This window comes from Silene latifolia, chromosome 5 (genome assembly GCF_048544455.1).
Source record: "Silene latifolia isolate original U9 population chromosome 5, ASM4854445v1, whole genome shotgun sequence".
Lineage (NCBI taxonomy): Eukaryota > Viridiplantae > Streptophyta > Magnoliopsida > Caryophyllales > Caryophyllaceae > Silene > Silene latifolia.
This window is the reverse complement of record NC_133530.1, coordinates 31,691,735-31,705,937: the sequence shown is the minus strand read 5'-3', so window position 1 is coordinate 31,705,937 and position 14,203 is coordinate 31,691,735.

Sequence of the window (14,203 nt, the reverse complement as noted above, 5' to 3'; positions counted from 1 at the left end):
AGACTGAGCCAACTGTCGCTCCAGCTCGCAGTCCCCCTGTAAACAACGAAATTGGCTCATGTCAATCATTTCCAGCAATTACAAAAAAAATCAAAATTCAAAAACGAAATAGGCACAAGGTTCATACCTGACGACCTCGACGGCAGTAGCTCGCAGCCGGTTGGCCACCCTCCACAACGCCACGAACCGAGACGGCGCAACCTGCATTTCAAAAGAAGTTCTCAATAATTGAATAAAGTTCAACCAAATGTGTTCTTACACAAAAATTATGCAAATTAGAGGCTCACCCTCCGAATCAGATGCTGCCAGTCGTCCAGGCCAGCATCCGTCACAGCCACGTCAAAGTCGCGCAGCTCGGAGATCGTCGTCCTCCCAGTCGCGTCAGTGTACTCGAGGGTCTCGGGGTACTCTGGGGGCTCGATGTTAGAAATCTATATCTCATTACATAACATATTCTTATATGTTACAATTAATTTAGTCATAAATTAATTACAAATCCTATGCATGCAAACTAAAATAGATAAGTGAAGAAATCGTTTTCTCACCATATGATTTTCGGATATATGGGCACAAGTGAGTTCTCCTACTCACTTGTTCTTGAGCTCTCCAAATGGAAGAACAAAGATTCAAGTATAGAATCCCTCCCAAAAGTATATACCCAAGGAAAACTCATAATAGCCAATATTATTTAGATCTAGTAACAATATTAGTTTTACTTAAAATATGACACAAAATAATTTTTGTTCTCTCATGTATTTCGTTTTAGAGAGAATAGATGATGGAGTTTTATTTCTCTAGGATTTTCACAAAAGATAGAGATGAACACATTTCTTACACTAGAAAAATGGTTTTTTTCAAAATGAATGAATAATAATAGAGAAAACCATATGGGTTCCCCCTCATGGAAAACCGGATGGGGGGCTTTATGGGGAGCCTATGCATGCAATAGTTGCTCTTCTCAAAAGCTATAGGGTTGCATGGCTAGTAGTTAGCTTTCATGATTGTGTTTTCCACTAAAAATTTAACACAATAATAAGCCTAATACTCCCTCCTTATTTCGGCACATATGATGTAAAATGGAAAATCCATTTTACACATTGTGTTGTCAATTTGTCACATGTTAATAAAATATGTCACTTATATAATTAACCTAGTAATTCATAATTACTTGTACCGTAAAGTGTTTCCGAATTATAAACTACAACATTCTGTATTTATAATAATTTATTCATTCCGTTTCAAATTTTTCTGTAAACAATAATTTCATCTAAGTAATAAAACAATTCGATTACTTAGACCGTGTCTCATTTAATCATATTACAATAAGATACGTTAATTATACTCACAAAAACATCCGTCAATTTTAAGCAATTTAATTAACTCGTATCGGTATACGATTAATTAAATAATCAATTAAGAGTATTTCCCTATAGGTATGACCCAAGGGGATCAACTGATCACCACCGTCGCACGACAGTAATGTCAAACTCTAGTCAGCCAATCATTACCGATATGTGTGGACCAGTTGACTGTAAAAATATTACATCCCACATGTATTCTTAAAATGAGATTTAAACATGTGACCATTATGATCGACAATTGTGATCGCATTATTGTCGGATGACATATATTCCAACAATCTCCCACTTGTCCTCGACAAGTGTGCATCACCAATTCTCTTGTCCTATTACTATCTCCCACTCAATGTAAGGTGTCTTGCGGGTCGTACTTGCAAGTGATCATATCGAGAGTGGTTTCCTCGATCTGGAGAATAACTGATTGACCGGATTTATCTATCATAGATACCTTCCGAGCGTGGCCACGCATTTCCAGTTCATTACTCCTCGAGTGGCCCTGAGATATTGTTTTAACCCTGACAAGGGGGTGGACAATTCATATCGCACTTATTCCCTTCGACTAGCCACAGCCATCATAACCCAAAATATGCCCATTTGACCCCATTTACGAAGGTCGTAGTAACACAAATCAAAGTTAATCTGAAACCGTGCCACCTTAGGCGAACAGTCTTTAGTCAAAAGAATCGACTCATTAGAATACTATAGTAGCTCTCGCCACGACCAGGCTATATAAATTTGCCAGAACTCTATAAGCGGTCACTGCCCGACAAAGTGTTCCTAACAGTCTGCCTATATGATCGACTAGTCATCTCACATGACTGTATGGCACTTGAACTTGCCATCAATCGCATCACACTCTAGTCACTTCGAGACTTCACCTCATACAAGTGACTATGGGCGAATACTATGTTAATCCGGGTTCACTTTAACGGGGTTCAATATTGTCTCTACAACCCGTTTGGATGTAACAAAGTACAAGAAGAGAGTTTTTAAAGTTAAAACTCGAACGACAAATGCGATTATCACATATGAATAGTCAATGCCTGATTACTATTTCATATTCTATAATCGAATTTGATCTTGTATGTAGTTGTTCATTTCAATTCAATTGAAATGACATGACTCATCATGTTTAGCCTATGAATAGGCCTTGCTAAGTAGGTTTTAGCAACTCCCTGCTCAACCTTGCTACATACTTGTTTTCCTCTCGTAATGTATACATTTGCATTACAAAACTTTCTGAGTACGTATCTAGATCCAATTTAGACATATGCTTTCTTGCCTTAAAATAGCTCCCACTGTTTTCACAGTGTGCGGAACTCATCCTCTTGCACATCTCATGATTGCAAGTGTACTCAATTTCCGTTGTAAATATTTCTCATTGTTCTTTATTGCCTAGAACGATTCTAGAAAATCTATTTCTTAAATAACATAGCCACAATGGTATCTTAACCATCCTAATGTGTTTTGATTATGGTTTTGTCAGAACCATGCGCAATCTCAATTGTCAATTGTCACTTGTGTAACACTCTTACACAAAATTGCATCAAAAACACTTTGCTTTACATCCTTAATGCTTCTGTAAGCACTTAAGGGTAATCAATATGGCTACTTAAATTTCGATTTTGAAACAATTCATCATACTCAAAGTATATGAAGTGTTATACATCATTTCCTATTTAATTGATTCGACAGCGGAAGCGAATGGAATCAATCAAATATGTTCAACTTGATTGAACTAGTCATGAATCTTATAAACATAAGACTTCTTATTTGATTCTAATATCATGTAGATTTATCTCCATAAATCCGGATATTAAAGATGTACTATATTTCTCCAAAGTCTTAAATCATTCTCAATGATCAATATGTCATCTACATATAAGACTAATTAAAATTTCCGTAACTCCCACTAAACTCCATGTATAAACACAACTTCTCGACTTATCGAGAAAAGTTTTATAATATGATCAAAACATTGATTCCAACTCACTGATGTCCTACTTAAGACCCTCTCTTAAGTTTCGCATTATCTTAGGATTGTAAGAATCTATAAAACTCATGACATGTATTGAATACATTCCTTCTTTTGAAGAAGTGGGTTTTAGATTCACTCGCTATGTATTTCATAATGAAACACAATCCCTAATAAAATCCAAATAGACTTAAGCATTTCAACTAGTGCAAAACCCTTTGCTACCAATCAAGCTTTGAAATCTCTCTTTATTAATGCAAAACCCTTTGTCACTAATCAAGCCTTTAATTTCGGATTTTCATGGCTCTAAGCCTTGTATTGAGTTGTGACTTAAACATTCTCATGTAAGTCATATGTCCATTACTTTCTAGAAGTAATCAATTTGAATCAAATGATTTCTTTGTAAGTTACAATCTATTTACTTTCTAAAAGTAACACTAATTCATCATCTTGAACGAGTGATGATTTTAACCTCCTAGGTTTTGAAGAAACAACGTCTTTCTCAAAACGTCTCATGTAGCCAAGAAAGACTAGTTGATAGCAACATAACATTCTTTGTGGCTCTTTAATAATTTCTCCCACTCTGTCTTCTAGAAAAAACTTGTATTTTAGAAAGACAGCTTCACGAGCCACAAACTTGTTGTACTCGTGATAATTGAAAGGGAAAAGTGAGTATTTGTTTCTTGTGTAAGCTTACAAACATGGTACATTACCATTTCATATCTCATATGATTCGTTTAGATTTAGTGGAAAATAATTTAGACAAAATGATAAATTCCCCAAAAGGATCAAGTAACTCAAGGTAACTTGATTGAAGTCCAAACCATATCGAATAGCGTTTGAATTCTTTATCCAACCACATATTATCCCATAATGCGTGTTAAGAGAGATTAACCTGTGATACTATATCACATTTCGTTTGGCTTATATCAAAGTCTTCACTTTGATAACCCCTATCACGACTAAATCGTGATTCCTTGAGCTCTTTGAACTTCTTCAAAGATTTATCTATTTACCTTATTAAGGGAACACATTAGTATCAACTTAAATCGTTGGTAAAAGAAAATGATCAACCTATTATGGATCAATGATTTAAAACCTCGATCTCCTTTTCAACCAAAAGGCACGAGACATCTTGCTTTGAATACAAGATACGCATAAACCATTAACAATCTAATGGTTTCAAGAGTACTCGATAACTCTTTGCGTTCATCATTCCAAAATTTAAGGTTTAATCTTGGGTTACCGATTTGAGTCTTACATCATCTACATGATGTGTTATTCTAGTTTGGTTTAGAATATAATCACCTTGATAATGGGCTAGCCATACATCAAATTATGGTGTATAGAGTCACAAAAGTGAAACCTCTTTTGTATCTTTAACAAGTTTATATTCTTATTTAGAGTTTATGCACTTAATAGTCACAATTAAGTACAACTTTAAATCCAAAAACTAGATTGAGTACACAATTACTATATCTCTCGACATTATTGTTACTAGTCGTCATATTCTAATCATCTTATGTGTCGAATACAATGATGAAAACCTCCACTGGTTTCTAATATTGACGAAGTAGTACTAGCAAAATTTATGTTTAATCAAATAAACATTTAAAGAAGAAGGTCCCATTAGATGTCCCACAACTAACTTGTTGATTCTTCAATAATTTGGGGTAGTTTCCTTTCTAGTGTCCAACATTTAAGACAGTGGAAACTTTATCGGTCGGGATTGATAGGTTTAGTATCGCTATTCTCAACAACTTTACTTTTAACATTACCTTGTATCAATTCCATTATAATCTTTACTTCTTGAACCTCATCCTTTTTTTAACGGTTTAAGAGAATGCTCCCACTTATTTCAAAAAGTCTTTACTTAGAGAAGCAAAGTTGAATCTTATGAAGATTACTCTTGTACTCTTATAAGCCAATTTGCATGCAAACAACCTTGTGCTCTTGATACCGCTTGTTAGAAATCTATATCTCATTACATAACATATTCTTATATGTTACAATTAATTTAGTCATAAATTAATTACAAATCTTATGCATGCAAACTAAAATAGATAAGTGAAGAAATCGTTTTCTCACCATATGATTTTCGGATATATGGGCACAAGTGAGTTCTCCTACTTACTTGTTCTTGAGCTCTCCAAATGGAAGAACAAAGATTCAAGTATAGAATCCCTCCCAAAAGCATATACCCAAGGAAAACTCATAATAACCAATATTATTTAGATCTATTAACAATATTAGTTTTACTTAAAATATGACACAAAATAATTTTTGTTCTCTCATGTATTTCGGTTTTAGAGAGAATAGATGATGGAGTTTTATTTCTCTAGGATTTTCACAAAAGATAGAGATGAACACATTTCTTACACTAGAAAAATGGTTTTTTTCAAAATGAATGAATAATAATAGAGAAAACCATATGGGTTCCCCCTCATGGAAAACCGGTTGGGGGGCTTTATGGGCAGGGCCGGCCCTAAGGCCTGTTTGATGGGTTAAGTGACAAGGGCCCAAGTGTAGTAGGGGCCCATTGTGAGAAGTGAAAAAAAAAAAAAAAAAACTCAAACGCCGTAACTCTGTAACCCACAGCCAGCGCACAAAAGGGAAAGAATGGAAAGTAAAAAAAGAAAAGTGACGCAAGTTTCCTATTTTAACTCATATAGTCCTATTCCATACCAATTACCCTTTATCTCTCCAAATTCCAAAACCAATATCAATTTTTCTTCCAAAATTTATAAGGTTCTTCAAAAATCAATACTTTCATCTTTCAAAATTAGAAAAAATTGTAAACTAACAAAATTTTAATGGTGTCGGTGTTCTACATCCTATTTTAATAGACTGTGTAGTTACTACCCATCGGCCTCCATCATGGATTTTCATGGTGTCGGTGTTCTACATTCTATTTTTTTTCTTCAATTTTTGTTAATTTTAATTCCCGATTATAAATTTGTATTGTTGTGAGCGTTTTTCTGTTGATGCCTTGATTGTGCGGCGTTTATTGGATTGTTGAATGTCTAAGTGTTCACCGAGTTGTTGAATTTTTATTAGACAATGGTAGGCAATAGTAACCAAACAAAATAAATATTGTGCACTTTTTATGATTTCTTATTATTTTTTTACAAATTCTATAATAAAACAATCTCACGGTCCATTTTTTTTTTTACAGAGTTATTTATTCATTACTAATAAATAAGCTATTTTTTTACACAATGAGATCGTCTCATAGTGTAAGATAATCTTACGCAATAATTACTGAAAAATTTTAAAGGGCCCATTTCTTCTATTTTGCCTAGGGCCTCACAATTCTTAGGACTGGCCCTGTTTATGGGGAGCCTATGCATGCAATAGTTGCTCTTCTCAAAAGCTATAGGGTTGCATGGCTAGTAGTTAGCTTTCATAATTGTGTTTTCCACTTAAAATTTAACACAATAATAAGCCTAATACCCCTCCTAATTTCGGCACATATGATGTAAAATGGAAAATCTATTTTACACATTGTGTTGTCAATTTGTCACATGTAACATGTTTCATGACATTAGGTATATCAAATATATTTTTAACAATTAAAAATCAACATATTAATAAAATATGTCACTTATATAATTAACCTAGTAATTCATAATTACTTGTACCGTAAAGTATTTCCGAATTATAAACTACAACATTCTGTATTTATAATAATTTATTCATTCCGTTTCAATTGTTTCTGTATACAATAATTTCATCTAAGTAATAAAATAATTCGATTACTTAGACCGTGTCTCATTTAATCATATTAAAATAAGATACGTTAATTATACTCACAAAATCATCCGTCAATTTTAAGCAATTTAATTAACTCGTATCGGTATACGATTAATTAAATAATCAATTAAGAGTATTTCCCTATAGGTATGACCCAAGAGGATCAACTGATCACCACCGTCGCACGACAGTAATGTCAAACTCTAGTCAGCCAATCATTACCGATATGTGTGGACCAGTTGACTGTAAAAATATTACATCCCACATGTATTCTTAAAATGAGATTTAAACATGTGACCATTATGATCGACAATTGTGATCGCATTATTGTCGGAGGACATATATTCCAACACTCGATACCCGCCGCCTCAACCTCCTGCAAATTCAAATGTTTCTCATTAATCGATGATCTTTCATCGTAGTTTTAAAATCAAAATTCAAGAAGAATAAAAATGCTCACCACAACCGGCCAGTACGCCAACCTCCCGTAGAGGAACGTCGAGTAGTCCTCGCCAGGAAGAAGGAGGGCGTCACCACCAACGCCAGCCAAGTCGGCCTCCCTCTCAGCCTCAGAAGGCTCCCTGAACATCGTCCTAGGAGGATCGACGGAAACCGTCAACACGTCCCGAGAGCACTGACGAGCCAGGCGCTCCCCCAAGTACCACACATGACCCATCGACGTCCTCAACAGCAGCCGGCTCGAACTCCTAGGCCGAAGAACCTCGGCCACAAAAGAAGGCGCTCCAGCGTACTCCGCCCAAGGCCTGGGCACCCACTGGGACAAGACAAACAGGGAATCATTCTTATGATCGAGTTAAAAGCAATATAGAAGCAAATGAATATAAGTGAGATGTTTACGCTGTCTAGCCTGAAGAGCGTTCACGTCCCGCCGGTAGACACTGTGAGAAGAACGCTTGCTCTTCGTCCGGCACATGACCCAATCCCTCACCACAGGATAGGCCCTCTCCAGCGGCTCCGTCCTCTTGGGCGCGAGGCCCGGAAAGTAGGAGTACACCCACGCCTGTAAAATAAGATAGTCAATGACGATCTTTCGTAATTTGACAAAGAAAGGAATCGATTTTAAGTCTCAATGAAGGTTCATATGTAACACCCCGATTTATGAAGGAGCCTTTAGCAAGACATTCCCTAATAAACCAGACTGTTACCATCTCGGTTTCCCGAGGTAGTGAATAACAAATTAAACTCCAAGGCAATTTGTATAATTATACATCTGAAATGAAACAAGTCTCAAACTGAAAGTAAAGTCTGATAACTAAACAGAAATAAAAGTGGGCTAGCTCTAAGTCAGGCAATCCAAGCTCTCTTCCCATCCAGCTCCTATCGGTCTCGAGGTACTGTCAATCGCTCCCCATTAAAAGGTTCATCACGGTGTTCACGAATACATTGTGGTCAACCACGAGGTTGAGTAGGGAAAACAATGAAACAACAAAAATATGATATGCATGCTCCTCCGTCACCTCCATCTCCATCTCAACTCATATTTCATAACTCATATCTCATAACTCATAACCCGGACAACCTGACCATACCGATCCCCGGTAGACTATATATATCGACCGTAGCCGATCCCATTTCGCTTGAGGACACCAGGGCAAGTCTCCCGAGAACCCGCCGGGCCTTATCACAACATCATCATCACTACACCACATCACCACAACATCCTCCATCTCCAATGCATATGAATGCAATAGCAAGTAATCAATGTAACACAATATGTATATCAATGAATGAAATCATGCCAGCTACCAAAAATGTTGTGATAACATACTCAACACGATCGTTCGAGTCAACCACATTCCAAAGTACATAAATCATAACATAAATCAACAACCACGAAACAAGTCAACGTTCACAGTTTGGTCATTTGAAACACAACGAGTCAACACAACTTAACAACAACGCTGATAAGTCAAGTGTATTTCCCTACCTTTTCGCAATCCAAGCTCACACAAGCAATCAATTATGAACCTTCACATATCCATCACCTACATAACATAATTATATATAATTACCACCTACTCAATCAAATAATCATGCACATAACCTAGACTCATCATAACTTAATAGGAATATCAACTTAAAGAACAAACACGATTTTTCCTGATTTTCCAGCACATGACAGACTCGGAATAAAATACATAACTAATTCCAGAAAAATCAAATTGATACAAGACCAATTGAATTGGAACCCCATGAGTCTTAGCTACAAATTATATCTAACGTGTTTTTCCCAAATTCCATACTTATCAAGGGTTTCCAGACTGATTTCCAAAAACTGACAGAAACCGTCGCATAAAAAGTATTGATTCATAAAACGAGTTTAAAACATTATTTTTCAGAAATTCCAAATCCTATTATCATCTAGACTATACAAAGATTATGTATGAAGAAGCCTCATAACTGAATCGACATAAAAATTAAGGTTTCAAATCATTTTCCACAACCAAATCAGATTCGCGGACTTTTCAGCGACATATTCATAAATAAATCACCTAGGACAAACCACAAAGAATTTGACTATGAGATTTTATATGCATAAACTAGACATCAAATAAACAGGACTCTCTTTTCAAACTTTTCGAAAAAGACGACTTTAAAACAGTATAAACAATGGAATGAAATCGACTTACAAACAGGGAATCGAATTAGGTTGGAATCGATGAGCAATCTTCAATCAAATGAAAGGATCGTGTGTGTGTGTGTGTTGGTGTGCGTCGAAAAGAGGGAGTCGGGTGAGATGAGGGTTGTGTAGTGTTAGGGTAAAAATTAGGTTAAGAATTAGGTTAAAACATGATGTTGGGTGTTGGGTTAAACATGTTATTGGGTAAACTCCAATGGGTCGAGGGTAAATGGGTTAGCTCACATCTCGAATTTCATGTAAACCCGTCTCAATTAACTTACGAAACAACTCGATCTTACGATACAACACGAGTCAAGTAAAATAACATAACGTAATTATCGACTAAACAATTAACCCGACTTAAATAGTAATATAAAATACGGAGTATTACAGTCTTCCCCCCTTAAAATGAACTTCGTCCCGAAGTTCGCTCATCTATCAAACCTCCAAGCATCACCGTGGGTACCAAAACAGATTTTCTAGTATAAGAACTCAAGAACTTAGGCCCATAAAACAAAATGTTACATTCTACCCTCCTAAATATAAACTTCGCCCCGAAGTTTAACTCATCCGCCCTTAACCCAACTAACTACAACCAATAACTACCTGAGAACACAAGTGTATAACAACTAAATAATCACCTGAGAACACCGTCATCTTCCATCTAAATTTCGATCTCAAACTCAAGTAACTCAATAACCATGGTCACATTAGACCGTGAACATAACTCCCGTAAACATAACTCGGCTCATAGGCCCCATAACTCATAACTCATTACCAGTAGTTTAACCACACTCTCCTTTACACATCAACCAACTAACAGGAGTAGGAACAAAACATATAGAACTCATTTGCATAGGTACCCCACAACGAAACATCAACTTGATCAAAACTACAATCTACAAACAAGTGCAACGTAAACCTTAAGATTTTGCAATCCTACCCAACTAGAAACATGGTTACGTCCTCGTAACCTCTTTTCAACTTTCATATACATATGCAGCAAAATCACTGTCAACCACATGTAACAGGAAAGAACACATGATAAGAGATTGCACATTAACATTAAAGTCGAAAACAAGGTTTTATTTATGGAATTAATTGATTGTCAACAAGTAACACTTATTACTTAGCTCATGCTTAACTTAAAACACAACATCAAACTAAAAGAAAAAGAAGAAAGGAGCTAAAGGTTTACACGGTTTCATAACAGACCGATCATGGTGTTACTAGCTCTAACCTAACCGTCCTAGGTCGCGCTTATTCTGCTTCTGGTGACTTCTATGTCATTCCCTACCTGGTTCACCTCTTCCCCAAAGTCTGGTTTGGGCGGTTCAGTCGTACTTTCGGCATCAGGTACATTAGCATAAAATTCGTATCTCAGGTCGCCTGATATAAAGTCAAAGGTATGCTCGGGCGGGTAACTGGCCCCGCCGCAGTAATTGGGGTCACGGCATAACCTCATGCAATGGGTGGACAACTCTCTCATATAGAAGTGTTTCTTTGTCCTTTAGTATGCCGAGTCGGGGATAGTATCGATAAGGGTATACGCTCTTAAGCGAGTATTAGTTAAGTACTCGTGGTGCCCATTATGGCCATACTTGTCCATGGCAGCACAAAGTTTCTCACAATGCTCATTGAAGTCAGCATCAAGTGACATGTAACAGTCTCGCGGGTGTACATTGTAGGGATCCATCCTACAGAGTTGAAAGCTAAACAAATTAGGACACAAGGGTGATACCGTAGAAGGATGTTAAGATAAGGATTCATTCACGAGGTTTAAGTGTGCGAAAGTCATATAACAAGTTTTCAGAGTAGCTGTTGTAGAACCAGGGTTTTGGTCAACTCAAGATTATCACGATTCGCATTATCTACCGAGAGAACAACAACCTTAGAAAGATCAACCATAAGGATATACATATACCAGCATACAATTTTAACATTGACCCCACCAAATTCCTCTCTCAAGTCAAAACTACTACTAATTCCGAACAATTGATCCATATGCGCATTCATTCCGCCTTACTACTAACAATCACCAGGAGTATTAAAACATGCTGCACATATGCACTACTTAAACACTTTGAAACCACAGAAAACATAACATGTAATCAAAACCATTTGACTCATCAACTATGCAACACGAATTAGTCAGTTTGCATGATATCAATTCTGAAAACATATTTCCCAATAAAAGTAACAACATATGATCCATGACAACAACAACATTACTTCCATATCACACATGTGTTTAACATTTTAGCAACCTTATCGTTCAATTGTGTCCAAAGAACGTAGTATAACTCATTTTCAAAAACAAAAGATATCGCATAATTAGCTTAAACATACACATTTGCCTTCATATACTTTGTAGGACATTATCTATGATAAAAGATTAGCAACTTGAACAACTTCTCTGATTAGTACGATTTGAATAATTAGGCAACGCGTAGGCTCAATTAAACGTAACCATAACGACTATTATTTAAACCAACGCATATCACGTGAATCATCAAAGGGTTATCCCATTATAATTGCCAACATAGTTATCATAAACAATCTCCCTTAGAATATAATTGATAGCAACGACTCGAGAATATAGATATGTCGAATGTCGTGCTACCTCAAACAGTTTCCTTTATATCACGCCCATACCATTGCAAGAATCACTTTAGCATTTTATGACAAAATAACAACGAACATATGCAATAAGGAGTAACAACACTGTTTATTATCATGTCATAGTTTAGGTTCAACTAAAATAATTTAATGCAATGAAAGTAATAAGTACAACTATAGGCACACAGACTCACATAAAAGACATTAGAACCCAGATGACATCCTACATGTGAACATTTAGACATACTCATTACTACCATCCATGTGTAAACATTTAAACATAATTATTATAATTATTCACGCGAGTATATTAGAACAATCAAGTTAACGTTTAACGCCACCAACTTTACCAAGATATGACAATATAGTTTTATATTTATATATATATCCGACCACTATACAAATATGATGAACACACCAGAGATATTACAACATGCCAAACATATATAAAATATGCAACAACTGGACTCGTATAAAAATATTTCACCCTCGATTAAGAATCAAATTAGGCTATTCAATTTCACTCATACTATCATGCCAACAATGTTATAAACTAAACTTTAATTTTTTTATCACTTGTTAAGATACATAACCAATGAATATGTGTGCTACTATCATCATATAAGGACACTATAATTTCACATTAATAAGGCTCATGAAATAATCGAACAACTGTATGAAAACTCAACATAGAATTCACATTTTAAAAGTTATGATTCGCGTGGTAACTTCCAAAAATCACGAATAAATAACCGTTCAACGAAAACTTGAGTTATATTACTTTTTATAACATACATAGAGTTAATAATTCTTGAGAAAAAGAATGAGGTCCAAAGCTCAAGAATTCAATTTTTAAAGGATTTTACAACTCAGTTGGTCCAAACAAGTATGTGACAGCAATTGGTCCGAAACTTGGGTCAGTTTGCAAAACTTACCATTTAATATAGAGACATCAAGGATTTTCGTGGCTTATCAATTTGAAAGCATATGCGAATCTTCTGATCGATGGAGTTGGAATTATGCAAAAATTATTAATACAATTTAAATGAGGATTTTTACAAAATCGTTGGTCAAAACATCACTGCACAGGAACTTCCTGAACACAGCCCACTAAAATATTTATTACTCCTAATCCGTATATCCTATAAGTATGAAACCAACGCCAAATGAACACTAATTCACGAGGCTATCTCTCAGAAAATTTTCATCCATAGGAGACAAACAGAAAACGAATGGCAGTAAGATCAATTAGAGAGTAAAATCAAACAAAACGTGTTTCAGCACTAGGTCATTCATTTACTATGTTCCAAGCTCTTACAACCACACTATCGATACTAACCCATCCTAACTTAAATCTCACACTTTGTACTTACGTAAACATCTATCCCATAGCATCCCTAAGCATCTCGATCTACTCCTTACATCTAAATCACGATTGCTATGACTAGAAACATGCAATTCAATAGTGTTTCTCATTACTATCACAATACTATCCTAGCATGGCTTCGGGATCAGATAACCGCATATCACGAGACATAATAGCACTATCAACACGTCATTCGACATCCATCCAGATAAATATCATCAATTCGCAATTATTTTCACGCTCACGATTACCACAATCCAACAATTATCAACCTGAACACGAAAATTTTAATTCTCATCTCCACAACATCACATGATCACGCCATCATTCATACAAAATACTTACCGTAACGTTGTCCTGCAGCATGGTTAGAATATATGGGTCTCAAGGTGTACATCCACTCGATTATATCCAAGGTTTTCCTTCTAACTACCCCATTCACTCAATTTCTCTCGGGTTACCCAGTTCAAAAGCGAGAGGGCAAAAGAGCA